Source organism: Pinus tabuliformis, chromosome J (genome assembly GCF_031772625.1).
Source record: "Pinus tabuliformis cultivar Carrire ecotype Pingquan chromosome J, CPIR1, whole genome shotgun sequence".
NCBI lineage: Eukaryota > Viridiplantae > Streptophyta > Pinopsida > Pinales > Pinaceae > Pinus > Pinus tabuliformis.
The window spans coordinates 379,467,084-379,481,651 of NC_142295.1; the positions used below are offsets into that span (position 1 = coordinate 379,467,084).

The 14,568-nt window shown below is 41.4% G+C and overlaps 1 pseudogene; it reads left to right on the forward strand.

Moving 5' to 3' along the window:
* Window positions 1-13,989, forward strand: part of LOC149227326 (pentatricopeptide repeat-containing protein At3g57430, chloroplastic pseudogene) — an 86,573-nt pseudogene extending 72,584 nt beyond the window's left edge.
* Window positions 13,990-14,568: the final 579 nt, after the last annotated feature.

Consider the following 14,568-nt stretch of genomic DNA (forward strand, 5'->3'; position numbering starts at 1 on the left):
GGATGCAACAGAGGCAAGAGTTCGCTTCAGCAAGATGTCACCATGGAGCGCATGCACACCATCATGGACGACCAAGCTTGGCATCAACTCACCACCTTCACCATCACAAGCATGTCAAAGAGTTGGTCTCATCACAATGGACCGAGTGTCAGTGATGTCTTGCATGGCTTGCTCAAGCCATTTTGTCTCACATGGGCACATGTGCATTGTAATGTAACGTCTTGTCAAGTGGAAGTTCAAGTGTTGATAGTTGGATGTAACAGTCATAGAGTAGATGAAGAGTCATGAGGGTAGATGAACTGTCACAAAGGGGAATGTCAAGGGTCACCCCACCCTTTGCTATAAATAGAACCTCATAACTCATTGTAAAGGCTTTTGGTCAGTGAAGCTTCCAATAGGACTATCTTAGAGAAAGCTTGGACAATATTGTAATGAGCCTTGGCTTCTCCACTATGCAGATCTAGTACATCTCTTTGGAGGAACAGGCGGTTGTGGCTTTAACATTCTGCTATCAGAACTAGTGGTTGGACATTGATCTATTGTATGACTGGAACTTACACTTCTTAATATAACAGAGCCAACATGTTTCATGCATATATTGTATTATATTCTATGCTATCTGGTTTACTCTAAATGATATATGTATTTGTTTGCTTACACATGCATGTATGGACTTTTCTGTGTATGTATGTATGAATCTTTCTAAAACGTGCTATTGGTTTAACCATCACTTTGGATTGCTAGCTAAATTTCCTTCCATGTTGTGATGCATCTTTGCTTGTGTGTTCCCTTCTTAACTTTGTGCTATCACAAGTTTCCAAGGGGCGCACTCATCTCAACCCCTATGTGTTTGAACCTCTCATGCACCTTCCTTGGCTTGCTGCAGCTGTCACACCCTTGCTACCAACAGAGACATCTTACTTGCCTCTGTGCGAAATCACGGTCAAGGCATTACCGTACAACCCACTGCTGGGACTCCTACACCAAACGGTCTGAGTTCTAATTGGGACTTCTTACTAGGGAGATCCCCTTACATGTTGGTGGGTCCAGCACCGTCAACATTTTGGTGCTAGAAGGAGGGCCAGATGACAAGCTGAGTCCTCACATCTATTTTGAATCTCTACATATCTATCATGACTAACTACAAAGTTGCTCTTCCGGAGTGTATGTCTTATGGAAATGACTTCATTATCTCGAAAAATATCTTAGATAACTTGTCACATAAAACATTTGATGGTGGAGGCCACGTAGCCTTGGTTAGGCACGCGGTCGGTGTTGTAGGCTCATGCGAAAGACATGGAATCTTTGAAGAGTACATGACCTGCGCATTGTTCGTCTACACGCTTTGAGGGCACCCCATGCACTAGTGTGCCACGCTACCCGAAAAATCTATTCATTCTCTTGCTCATCTGGTCACAGAGATAGATTGTGCTTTCAATCACTTTAACCATAAAGCACTCGATCAAGAAATTCTGAAATTATGAAAAGCACCCGATGAATCCATTGATCAGTTTTACACACACTTTTGTAATCTTTCATACTAATTTCCCGAAGATGAAATTGATTGGGAATTTCTTTATGGAAGATTTGAGTATCTTCTTCGCATATCCGAACCCTGCTCAACACACTTTGGTGATGGAGTTGCGCAATCACAAGCAGGCACAGTTGTTGTCACAAGTGATTGTCTGCCTTCACCTCCTCAAACAGCTCCACCACCGTGGAGTGATGTGGGAGATCATGCATACACATATGTTGAACTGTCACATCCTCCCACCCCACCTGCTCTTGATATCTGTGCAAATTTGGCTTGCAAGCCTGTTGGTTTTCACGTGGATTTGTTCCCTCAACTTCCTTCCCCGCGTTCCATTGATCCTCTAGATTGTACTATCTTGTGTTCTCCCATTCTGGACTCCTCACTTGTTGTGAATGAGGATCAAGTTGTCGACAGAGTTGGTGTTATGCAACCAAACTACGCCATCATTCATGATGAGTGTGTGCGGGAATCTAAAGAAGAACCTGCAGTGAAGGATGACTCCCTTCTAGCCATGCCTCATCCGCTTTATCCTGACATCCCTTGTTATTATGCCACTATTGATTTCCCCTGTGAAAACCCATTTCCATATGTCTCTATTTCTGATCGTCAGATGTCAGTCTATCATCACAGTGCAGAGGGGACACATCTTCCTCTGAAAATCCATCCAATCTATCATCTGTCATTTATGAAAACATAGAGGATGGACATATTTACTTCTCATCTACCCCTCTACCCGATTCATCAAATCATGAGGATGCCGGAAAACATCCTGAATTTTCTGATCTTGGTTGTCGTGATCTCTCCACTTCTTCATCTGATCATGATGTTGATTCAATCATTGTTAATTTGTCTAAGACACTGATCTACGATGATCTATTTGTCGACGAATTCGAAACCCCGGAGACTATCAAGGCACTTCAACCCGAGCTGATGATTATGTGAGGCCCTCGTTGTCCTGAGGTTGGTTACACTTTTGGTCAGGAAATTGTTGAAACACTAAAGGATCCTCATCACTCTTTGCTTTGCATTGAAGATCGACCAAACACCCAGATTTCACTTCCTCCACTCGAAGTACATGATCCCATCGCTCATGCATTGGAGGAATCTTACAAAGCAAGCACACATGCACAACGTAAGTGGTCTACCTTTCTCATGTTTGCTTGCATGTCACAGTCAAGGGAATTCATACACTCGACATCTACACGCAGTGTAGCACAACACCATGGAAAGTCCACAGAGTGCATGTCATGCGCTTTCACTCATTTTTGTTATGTGGACGCTTGTAAACTTGGAGTGTGTTTGTCTTCATTGTTATATCTTTCTTGTTTGTTGGTTCGCATAGCTGTCTTGTTCACAAACTGTGCCTTCACCAACATGGGTCAACCAATGTGTCGGTGGTTGCATTGGAAGTATCACTTCACGTGAGATGACCCATGCACTGTTAGCTTAGGAGTAGGAGTAGTGTTTGCTTTTGAGTTGTTTGCTTGCATGCATGTTTGCTTCTTTCTTTGTGTGTTTGTTTGCTTGCTTGTTTGTTTGCTTACTCGCTTTGCTTCCGCATTTTCTTCTACTTCTTGCTTTTCTTTTTGGTTTGTTTTCTTGTTATTGTTCGTAGGTTAGTTTCGCATGGACGTGTGCGACTCTTGAAACAAGCTAGGTAAAGTACAAGAGGACTTGTACAACTATCAACATTTGGTTATCTATTGTTCGCTCTCTTATGTAAGAACTTGTTGTCTTCAGTCCATGATACATCAATGGAAAATACGTATTATTCGAAGTGAACCTTGGTGAAAACACAATGCTTGCATGCTAACTAGTATCACCTACTCTAGTCGGTTGTTTTTGGGTTAATCCTTGTCAACTCAGTCAAGTAGAGTAAGGTGAGGGGGGAAACCTTAACAAGCACATCAAAGGTATACATAAACTACTTCTCTGAAGGAACAACCTCTTCTGCTCTCAATAAGTCGGGATCCCTCTTTCGCCTCTGAAATGAATAAGTGCTATGCACAGTTATGAAGATGAAAAATGAAAAAATGAAAAAGTGAAAAAAGTTTGAAAAAAATGAAAAATGAATAAGGCAAAAGAAGAGAAAGGCTTCCTGCGCAGAGAGGTGATGTAAGTAACTCCGCCAAGGTACTGACCAGGCTCGCTGGCAGTGGAGCGATGCTTTTGTTCCTGCATGACTCCACTGGGGTACTATCCAGGCCTGCTGGTAGCAGAGTAAAACTAGAAATGAAACTAATACTATGACGATTATATTTCTTGTGCACCAATATACCCCTCAACCCCAATCGAAACAATTATGTTGCCTTGGCTTGGAATGTGTGTCAATCGACCAAGAGCGTGGCAGATGCTACATCTTACAATCAGGCTAGTGTAAAACCAAGATGAACTAAGAACTAAAAAATACTTCTGAGGGTGTTAGACTTGTTTTTCATGAACAAGGTCCATTCAGAGAGCTAGAGTTCTACCAGTGTGTCACCAAGTGTTGTAGCGGCTACAACCACCCTCCAAAATTTTGCCTTAGCTTCATTTTGGAGCCTCCCTACCAACCTTTCACAGCAGCATGTCTTGCTTCGTCAAGTACACAAGCTTCAGTGATTTTCTTGCAGAAAGGAAGCATGTCTATCAAAGATTGATGCATTCCCCTCATAGGTTGATTCTCCAAACTTTGTCCAGCTGCAAGTTGAGCAGTTCCCTCAAAAAGTTGCGCAATTCTGGAGGGGAACCAACCTTCCCTCCAGAAATTGCGCAATTATATCTGGCAACCTGTTGGGCTCCAGAATTGTGCAAATCTGCATGCCATTGTTCACTGGAAAATTTGCGCAATTCCTCCCAGCAGGATTGCTCAGTCCAAAAATTGCACAATTTTGGACAGCAGTCAGTTGCTTTACCCAGAAATTGTGCAATCCCTCTAGGCAGCCAGCCTAGCTCCCTCCCAAAAATGTGCATTTTTTTCCTCCAAGCTAAGCAGGCTGTTGCATGTGTATTTGAGTTGACAGGTTCCCTCAGGGACCGAGCAAAACTAATTTGCATGCATGGGTTGCTCCTCCCAAGGCAGCATGCAAAGGCATCCCTTGTTTCAGAGATATATTTTTAACAGTTGGAGGTTACATGTAAGGATCATTTCAGAAACCTCCCACCAAGTGTTGCTTTCCCTAGATTTGTGGCTTGCGCGTCGCAACCTTGATTTTATCAAAACTCATCAACTGGACACTACAGATCTCATTCCTCACATCGATCTTGCAACTCTAACATCCCACATTGCATCTACAAGTCGTCGGCACATTCATCTCAGTTTTTTGGGGGTAAGCTCGATTTTCATGTCTCACGTTGCGTTTCTAGTGCTTTTTGTGTTTCACTTCGTATGAATGTTGTCTGCATGATTTCAGTGAGTGCTGCTATCATTTTGATACATACTAGCTTGTACTAGCATTGTTTCAGTTTTCATTAACATCTCGTTGTTGTTGCATGCATGACACTGTTTTGCATGGATAGTCGTCGTTGCAGTGACTCGCTTCACACATATGCATACTTTCCCTTTTTTCGAATCCTGCACTTCCTATTTGCATGAATGATCATTCACTCTTGTTTGCACTCATCTCATCATTCTTTCACACTTCTCATGTTTTCAGTCACCCGTCAGCCAAACTGGGTTGCCTTGGCCCGGACCGTGCCTTGCCTGGCTAGCACTGCGCATTTCTGGAAGCGAAGGCTCTACCTTCCCTCCAGAAATTGCACAAGTCTAGCCAGGCACTGACCTCCAGTTTTGCATTACACAATTCTTGGAGGTAGTGTCCTGCTTGCCCCAGAAACTACGCAATGCAGTTTTCTAGTTGCGTGTCACTGTTGACTAAAATTGCACATTGTGTAGTTTCAATCCTCAGTAGGCCAGGTTGGACTGTGCATTGCATAGTTCCAGCAGTCAGTCAGACTCTTGACAGCCCATATTGTGCCTTGTGCAGTTTTTGCGGTCAGTGTCCCGACCTCACAACAAAAATTGCACAACCTTCATGATCAATCACACAGGTATGTTGCAAGTCAATTCTCAAGTTCGTTTTGATTTTCGACTGAGATATTTATTGCCATGAGTGTTGCCATGTCCACAGGTATTGCAGGTGTTCATCAACCTCTCAACAAGACAAGTACAATGGCCTTCAGGAGAGCAGAGTCAAAGGACATCGTTGGGAGCACAACGTGGGTTACATCCAAGCAAGTGTCTATGAGCTTGCCCACCTATGAAGACATCAAGTTGTTCATAGACAAGGACATCAAGATAATATGGCAGCGACATCGCAACGATCAACACACAACAAGTAGCACCATCAGCAGCAGCAGAAGGCAACACCCCCGCATGCGGCAAATGCAAGAGGAAGGTTATTGACAACACATAGGCGGAACAAAGTTGCAATCTCAAGCAGATCCACTTGTGATGAAAGCTACTTTTGAGGTTGAGGCTATGAGGTGAAGGCGTGACATGAAGATCGTGCAAAAACAGAGAACGAAACAGAGAAGGAGTTGCATGTGCTGAAGCAGAAACTCAAGGAAGAACAGGAGTTGCATAGACGAGAGAATGAGTTGCAGCAGGAACAGGTTCAGCAGCGAGCAACATGCACTCACGCATGAAGTTGTGCCCGTACAAGTTATAGATCCATCCCAATAGCTGGCACAGAGCAGACACGGTGAGAAGTGTTGTTGATCGCATGGAAGGGAATTCAACAGCATGCATGTCATTGTGCGCACGCATGAGATCCCACCCATTCAGCACACTCACCGAGGCAAAGACAAGAAGCAAGCCCGAAGGAGCTAAACATGCAATTGACAGTTGAACGCATGACCACCAGCACACACTGGAAGATCAACACAGACACTATGCATCAATGTGTTTTTGGTTCGGTCGCACCCAAGAAGACCATGTGCATGTTAGTAGACGGGTTGGATGCAGAAGCCACACTAATGCATCGAGATGCAACGGAGGCAAGAGTTCTCTTCAACAAGATGTCACCATGGAGCGCATGCACACCATCACGGACAACCAAGCTTGGGATCAGCGCACCACCTTCACCATCACAAGCATGTCAAAGAGTTATTCTCATCACAATGGACCAAGTGTCAGTGATGTCCTACATGGCTTGCTCAAGCCATTTTGTCTCACATGGGCACACGTGCATTGTAATGTAACATCTTGTCAAGTGGAAGTTCAAGTGTCGATAGTTGGATGTAACAGTCATAGAGTAGATGAAGAGTCCTGAGGGTAGATGAACTGTCACAAAGGGGAATGTCAAGGGTCACCCCACCCTTTGATATAAATAGAACCTCATAACTCATTGTAAAGGCTTTTAGTCAGCCAAGCTTCCGACAGGACTATCTTAGAGAAAGCTTGGACAGTATTGTAACGAGCCTTGGCTTCTCCACTACGCAGAGTTAGTACATCTCTTTGGAGGAGCAGGAGGTTGTGGCTATAATGTTCCATTGTCTAAACTAGTGGTTGGACATGGATGTATTGTATGACTGGAACTTACACTTCTTAATGTAACAAAGCCAACACGTTTCATGTATATGTTGTATTGTATTCTATGCTATTTGGTTTACTCTAAATGATATATGTATTTGTTTGTTTATGCATGCATGTATAGACTTTTCTGTGTATGTATGTATGAATCTTTATTAAATGTGTTGTTGGTTTAACCATCACTTTGGATTGCTAGCTAACTTTCCTTCCATGTTGTGATGCATCTTTGCTCGTGTGTTCCCTTCTTAACTCCGTGCTATCACAGGTTTCCAAGGGGCATACTCATCTCAACCCCTGTGTGTTTGAACCTCTCATACACCTTCCTTGCCTTGCCACAGTTGTCACACCCTTTCGACCAACAAATACATCTTACTTGCCTCTGTGCGAAATCGCGGTCAAGGCATTACCGTACAACCCACTATTGGGACTCCTACACCAAATGGTCTAAGTTCTAATTAGGAATTCTTACCAGGGATATCCCCTTACATGTTGGCAGGTCCAACACCGTCAACACCAAGATTTTAAGACACACTGGTCGCAATCTTTCAAAAAACCCTTCCAATCCTACAACCACTACCTCAACAAACCCCGAACATCACATTAGATGTGTCCACTATTTACTACGCATCCACATTAATGAAGTCATATAATAGTTTCCCATGTGCATTATGTGAGCAAGATGGCAATTTCACTTATATATTTCCCAATGATTATTGAATATCACATCCAGTGTATCGTCAAGTTCCAATGCATTATTGAGATTAAACAACTCCAAACATCCCTTGTGCAATCCCTTAGCATTGAGACCAACCCCTGGGGCTCACCTTATTCACCTTTACTTGAGATGGGTATCTATTCTACCCCTATTTCCATTTCCATAAAGATAAATAGTCGGAACAATCTACCAACCCACTTAACTCCCTAGTTAGTCCATGGAAAAAAAAATCCCCTCCTAATATTCACAACACTCACAATTGCTTGCACATCTATTATACTTATTCAACCATCAAGATGATATCACTAGATTTATATGCATCGTCTTTCAGTGTTGACATCAATTCCTCCTTAAAGGAACCAATGCCACATGCTACTCACTCACTTTGTGTTGCCGCAACTTTTATTGACCCAACAACACCTAGCACCATGTCACATGCTTGTGACATGTTTATTGCCACAACACCTATCTCACCCATTCATCCTTCAATGAAACCATTTAGTTCTACTTCCCATGTTTTATAATCCGATGAAGACATTATAGAGGCAATGATGACACTTGATTACCCTTGGTTGGATGTCATGCCTCACTAGTCCTTCTTTCTGCCTCAACAAGCATTTCAACAAGTAAAATCCTCAAATGTTTGTGTGGTAGAAATTTAAAGATTATGGTCCCCTTGGTCATGTCCACTGGTTCAAAAATCCCATTCTAGCCCTCAATGCTTTTGAAGAAGGAAACATAGCTAACATCTCCCCCATCATCAAGGTGGACATTTTCATGAAACTTGGAATTATTGAATAAATCCTCCTTGGAGTAGCATGTTCCTCAGAGGAAGTGATTTTCTAGAAGACTCTCTTTTTCCTAGTCATACTCAGGTATGTTTTCCATAGATATTGCTATTGTTGAACACTAGATCAACATCTAGCCTGATGTTACACCAATTAGGAAAAAGAAGCAACCATTTCATCACTCTAAGGCAATGGAAATTAAATATGAAATTGAGAAGCTTCATAAAGCTAGTTTTATTTATCCTATTGCTAATACCTCATGGATATCCAACCTTTTCCTTGTCATGAAAAAATAAGGAACCATCCAAGTTTGCACTGACTTTCACGATCTCAACCAAGCGTGTCTCAAAGGAAATTTTTTTGCACCATTCATTGACTAGGTTCTCAACTCGTGTTCTAAACATGAGGCCCTCTCATTCATGGATGGGTTCTCTAGGTACAATCAAATTCAAATCTATCATGTAGATCAATACAAATTTGCCTTTACTACACCCTGCAATGCTTGTGTCTATCACCTTGTGCCATTTGGTCTAAAGAATGCTAGATCTACCTTTCAATGGGAAATGACTTACATCTTCCATGATCTTACTCACCTCATCCTCGCATACTTGGATGATCTTACTTCCCACTCAAATAAATAGCCCCAACTCTTGGAGCCATCTTCCAAAGGTGTTGCTAATATGAGACTCACTCGAACCTCTCCAAGTGTGTCTTTTGTGTCTCAACAGGTTGGTTACTCAAATTCATTTTATCCCAGTAGGGGCTTATTATAGATCCCCTTAAAGGGAAATCAGTTCATGAAATTCCTCAACCAAATACTTTGTGCCAAGTATAGAACCTTCAAGGAAACTTTCTATGACTCTTTATCTCGGATTACATCACTCGCGCTCATGAATTTTTATATCTCTTGCAGTAGGCTAATACGAGACTCACTCGAGCCTCTCCAAGTGTGTCTTTTGTGTCTCAACAAGTTGGTTACTCAAATTCATTGTATCCCAGTATGATCTTGTTATAGATCCCCTTAAAGGGAAATCCATTCACGAAATTCCCCAACCAAATACTTTGTGCCAACTATAGAACCTTCAAGGCAACTTTCTATGACTCTTTATCTCAGATTACATCACTTGCGCTCATGAATTTTTATATCTCTTGCAGTAGGATGTCATGTTTCGATGCGATGACCAAGCTCAACAATCATTCTTCCTTGAAACATGCTTTATCAAAAGCCTTGCTCATTAGCCCCCATTTTGCTAGAGATTATACCTTGTACCTATCAACTTCCTATGTCTCAATCACAAGAGTTTTATTATAAGATAGGGATGATGGTTGTGAACATGTCATATACTACGTGAGCATAAACTTATTGTGGCCACCACTCAATTATGACTAGGATGAAAAGTTAGTTCTTTTCATGGTTCACATAGTTTAAAGCTTGTGCCATTACATCTCATTACACACCACCAAAGTCGTGGCAAATTCCAATCCATGCAACGCCTACTTAACCTTTGACTTATTAATGGAAAGTTCTCACATTGGATTGTTATTCTCCAAGAATTGAATCTCAAATTCACCACTCCTAAGATTAAGAAGGTGCCCATTCTCACCAAGTTCATCACATATGTACCATTCTAGCCCCGGAATGTGCCTATTCCAAGGCTAGGAAGTTGGATAAGTTGTTCTTGCTTGGAAGAGCGACATACTCTGTCAGATGGTTTCAAGAGGAACACCAAACAGAGGCAACAATAACCAAATATATCATTTTATTTCTTATGTTCATTTACAATATGATGTTAAAAAATGTTTACATTATAAATACATTGTTGAACAAACATGAAAAGAATAATTTTATAGGCGTATAAAAACAACATTTTTTATTAATTAAAGACAAACATTTTTTTTTTACAAACTTGAGACCCCAGCATAGGCCTTACGACAAGTCTAGGCCTTACAACAAGTCTATTTTTCTAACGAGTCAAAGTTTCATATTTACCAATCAATTTTTCAAAAAATCAAAGTTTCATATTTGCAAATCAATTTTTCAAAAAATCAATGATGTGAACCATCTTAAAATTGGTTAGATGTGAACCATCTTAAAATTGGTTAAAATCCCTAGGGTAAAGTTCCCTCACATAGCTGAAACTTTGAGTTTTGGTATAACTCCAATAAAATTTAGGGCCAATTTTTTGGAAAAGCATAGCAGTTTAAATGTTGTTTATTGCCCCTCAACGATGATAAACATAGTAGGGGCACTTTGACCTTTGACATTGTAAAACTGTAAACACAACAATTTAAAAATACACTTTCTCCAATTTCTCACCCGATTCCAAGCAAAATCTACCCAAAAAAATGTTAAGGGAAAAAAATCACCTCCTTAGACTATGGCTTTCAAAACACCCAATTACCAACTATAAGATCGTACAGTCACATCAATTCTGCCATAAACAAAATGGAATATTATTACGTTTCTGGATATTCGTTTTGCCTCAATATTCAACTTCTGTTTGGTATATTACAGTGTAGGATATGGAGGTTCTGGATTGAATGTCAATTCACGTGCCTTCATTTCGAGGTTATTTGTCGGAATCGACTCACAAACTCTCAAAAGCCCTATGCACAGAGGAATTATGGCTGAAACTAAGCAGCAAAACAAAAAATTTAAATTCTGGAATGTCGTTTGATTCAATATGTTTTAGAGTTTTAGAGGTTCTAGGTCGGGATCAACTGACAGAACTTCAAGGTTAAGGGTTTGGACTCGATTCACAAACCCTCGGAATTTCTAGAGAATGAAGGAATGATAATCTGAAACTTTGATCAAGTGAAATCCCTCGAGCATGGAGGAATTATGGCAATCAGAGCAAGCCGGAATTATAACCTAAAACTACGACCAAGTGAAAATTCCTAGGGCATGAAGGAATTATGACTTGAAACGTCACTCAAATGGAACTCTGACAAATTACTGAAATTTCTGTTGAAATTTCTCTTGAATGAGTGCAGTTATGAATATTTTTTATCCTACTTCATGCAGAGTTGGACACAGAAGAAGGGGTTTTTATGTGGTGCTATGACGGAGGAAACCTGTGAAGGTTAAACTACTACATTAGATGGCCAATGGTCATGCTCAAATCCTTAGGCTTCATTCTCTTTCTTCTGCTGAAACGCAAATACCCAACTGGATATCACAAGCCAAAACATATGTTAGTGCTCTATGTAGTCAGGGTAAACTAATGGATGCATTGCCCACCATACATGTCATGAACCAGCAAGGCTTTAAACTGGACTCTGACATCTACGGTGCTCTCTTGCATGCCTGTACTCATATCAAGATCAAGGCGCTTCCACAAGCTCAACAAGTCCACGCCCACATTCTGATTAGAGGATTTGAACAGGATGTTTTTCTAGCAACGAAACTAGTTAATTTTTATGCCGCATGTGGGAATCGGGAGAACGCACGCCTGGTTTTTGATAAATTGAAAAAGAGGAATGTTTTCTTATGGAATGCTATGATCAGAGGGTATGCTTGGAATGGCCCCTGCGACGAGGCCATTAACCTCTATTACCAAATGCAAAACGAAGGTACCCAGCCAGATGGTTACACTTATCCCTTTGTTTTGAAGGCTTGTGCTGGCTTATCGGCTCTGCAAGAGGGCAAGGAGATTCATTATCAGATAATTGGAAGTGGACTTGAATGTGATGTGTTTGTGGGCACTGCACTTATTGATATGTACGCTAAATGTGAGAGTATTGAAGACGCACGCCAAGTGTTTGATAAAATCTCTGAGAGAAATGTGGTTTCATGGAATGCTATGATTGCAGGATATGCTCAGAATGGACATCCTGAGGAGACGTTGGAACTAGTTCGTCAAATGCAAGTTGAAGGCATAAAGCCTGACTCAGTAACCTTTGTGAACGTGCTCCCCATCTGTGCCCGCTTGGAGATTCTGAAACATGGTAAGGAGATCCATAGTTACATCGTTAGAAATGAACTTGATTCATATGTGAATGTGGGCACTTCCCTTATTGATATATATGCCAAATGTGGGAGCATAGACTATGCACGACAGCTGTTTGAAAAAATGTCTAAAAGAGATGTGGTTTCATGGAATGCCATGATTGCGGGTTATGTTCAGAATGGACATGCCAATGAGGCCTTGGAACTCTTTCATCGTATGCAACTACTACCCCAAGTGACGCTCAACGCGGTTACCCTGTTGAGCGTGCTCCCGGCATGCGGCCATTTAGCAGCTCTGGAAGAAGGTAAGTGGATCCATGACTATGTAGTTAGAAATGGATTTGAGGTAGATGTGCCTATGGGTACTGCTCTCATCGATATGTATGCTAAATGTGGGAGCATAGAGATTGCTCGACAACTCTTTGATGTAATGTCGAAGAGAGACTTGATCTCATGGAATGCCATTATTGGGGGTTATGGGATGCATGGGCATGGCGATGAAGCTCTTGAACTCTTTTCTCAGATGCAACAGACAGGCATGAAACCGGACCATATCACATTCATTGGTATTTTGACTGCTTGCAGTCATTCAGGCCTTGTGCATGAAGGCCGACAATGCTTTGATTGCATGAGTCAAGAATATTGCATCACGCCCAGGCTGGAGCACTATGCTTGTATGGTTAACCTTCTTGGCCGCGCTGGGCGTTTAGATGAGGCAGAAATCTTAATTAATAATATGCCATTGGAACCTGATGCTGGTGTGTGGGGAACCTTGCTTGGTGCCTGCAGAATTCACCGTAATATAGAGCTAGCAGAACGTGCAGCAGAGCACCTTTTTCAGTTAGAGCCAAAAAAGGCTGGAAATTATGTACTACTATCCAATATTTATGCTGCAGCTGGACGGTGGGACGGTGTAGCAAAGGTGAGAGCAATGATAAAGGACAGGGGATTGATAAAAAGTCCAGGATGCAGCTGGATTGAACTTGGGAATAGAGTTCATTCATTCCTTGTGGGAGACAAATCACACCCACAATCAGAGGAAATCTATGCAATGTGGGAAAGCTTGTTGGAGCAGATGAAGAAGGCAGGTTATGTGGCTGACAGGAGCTTTGTTTTGCATGATGTGGAAGACGATGATAAAGAATTCATCATTGGTACCCACAGTGAGAAGCTGGCAATTGCTTTTGGGCTTCTAAGGACAGACCCGGCGGCAAAAATTCAGATTACCAAGAACCTCCGGGTGTGTGGCGATTGCCACAGTGCCATAAAGTATGTCTCCAAAATTGTTAGTCGAGAAATTATTGTGAGGGACCCCAATCGTTTCCATCATTTCAGAGACGGATTGTGTTCTTGTGGTGATTACTGGTAATATAATTTTTTTCTCTCTAGAAGTACTTATGCAGCGCAACTAACGGTAAACCATATTGTAGAGATCCCATCTGATAACTCCCATACGCTTATTCACTACAGAATGCCCTCGTTGAAGCCGAACATTGTCAGGTAACCAAAATAATAACTTAGGGAACCACTATGGGGGAGAATTAATTATGAATAAAATGTTAAAACAACCTAGAAACAAAACATTGCATACTTTTTGGGTAATAGTAATTGTAAGAAGGAACAAGCACAAGCGTGAATACAACTGTAGTTCGCTTCAATTTTCAAAATAACCCAATATTTGAACATATATGTGCATTTTACAATAAGCTGATGCGATGAATATGGGCAATAAAAGCAAGATGGCAGTCAGTATTTTCTATTCTGATAGACAGTCTGATGAAAATACAGATGGAGAGATTCAAAGAAAGGGAGTGAAGTTACAAGCAACAAGATTGAACTGTAAACGAACCTGAACTCTGCAATTTATTATCAGAAAAATAAACTGTGAAACCTTTGACAATTCCTCCATCGGGGATGACTCAGATGTTGCATAGGATGGTGTTTCCGGATACAAGAAGAGACCAAACTCGAATTGTTCAACAACTAAAGCTTGGATCCAGTATATTTATCATCTGGCATTCAGTGACATAACATTCAAGCAGTTGAACGATGATGACGAGTCTTGCTATA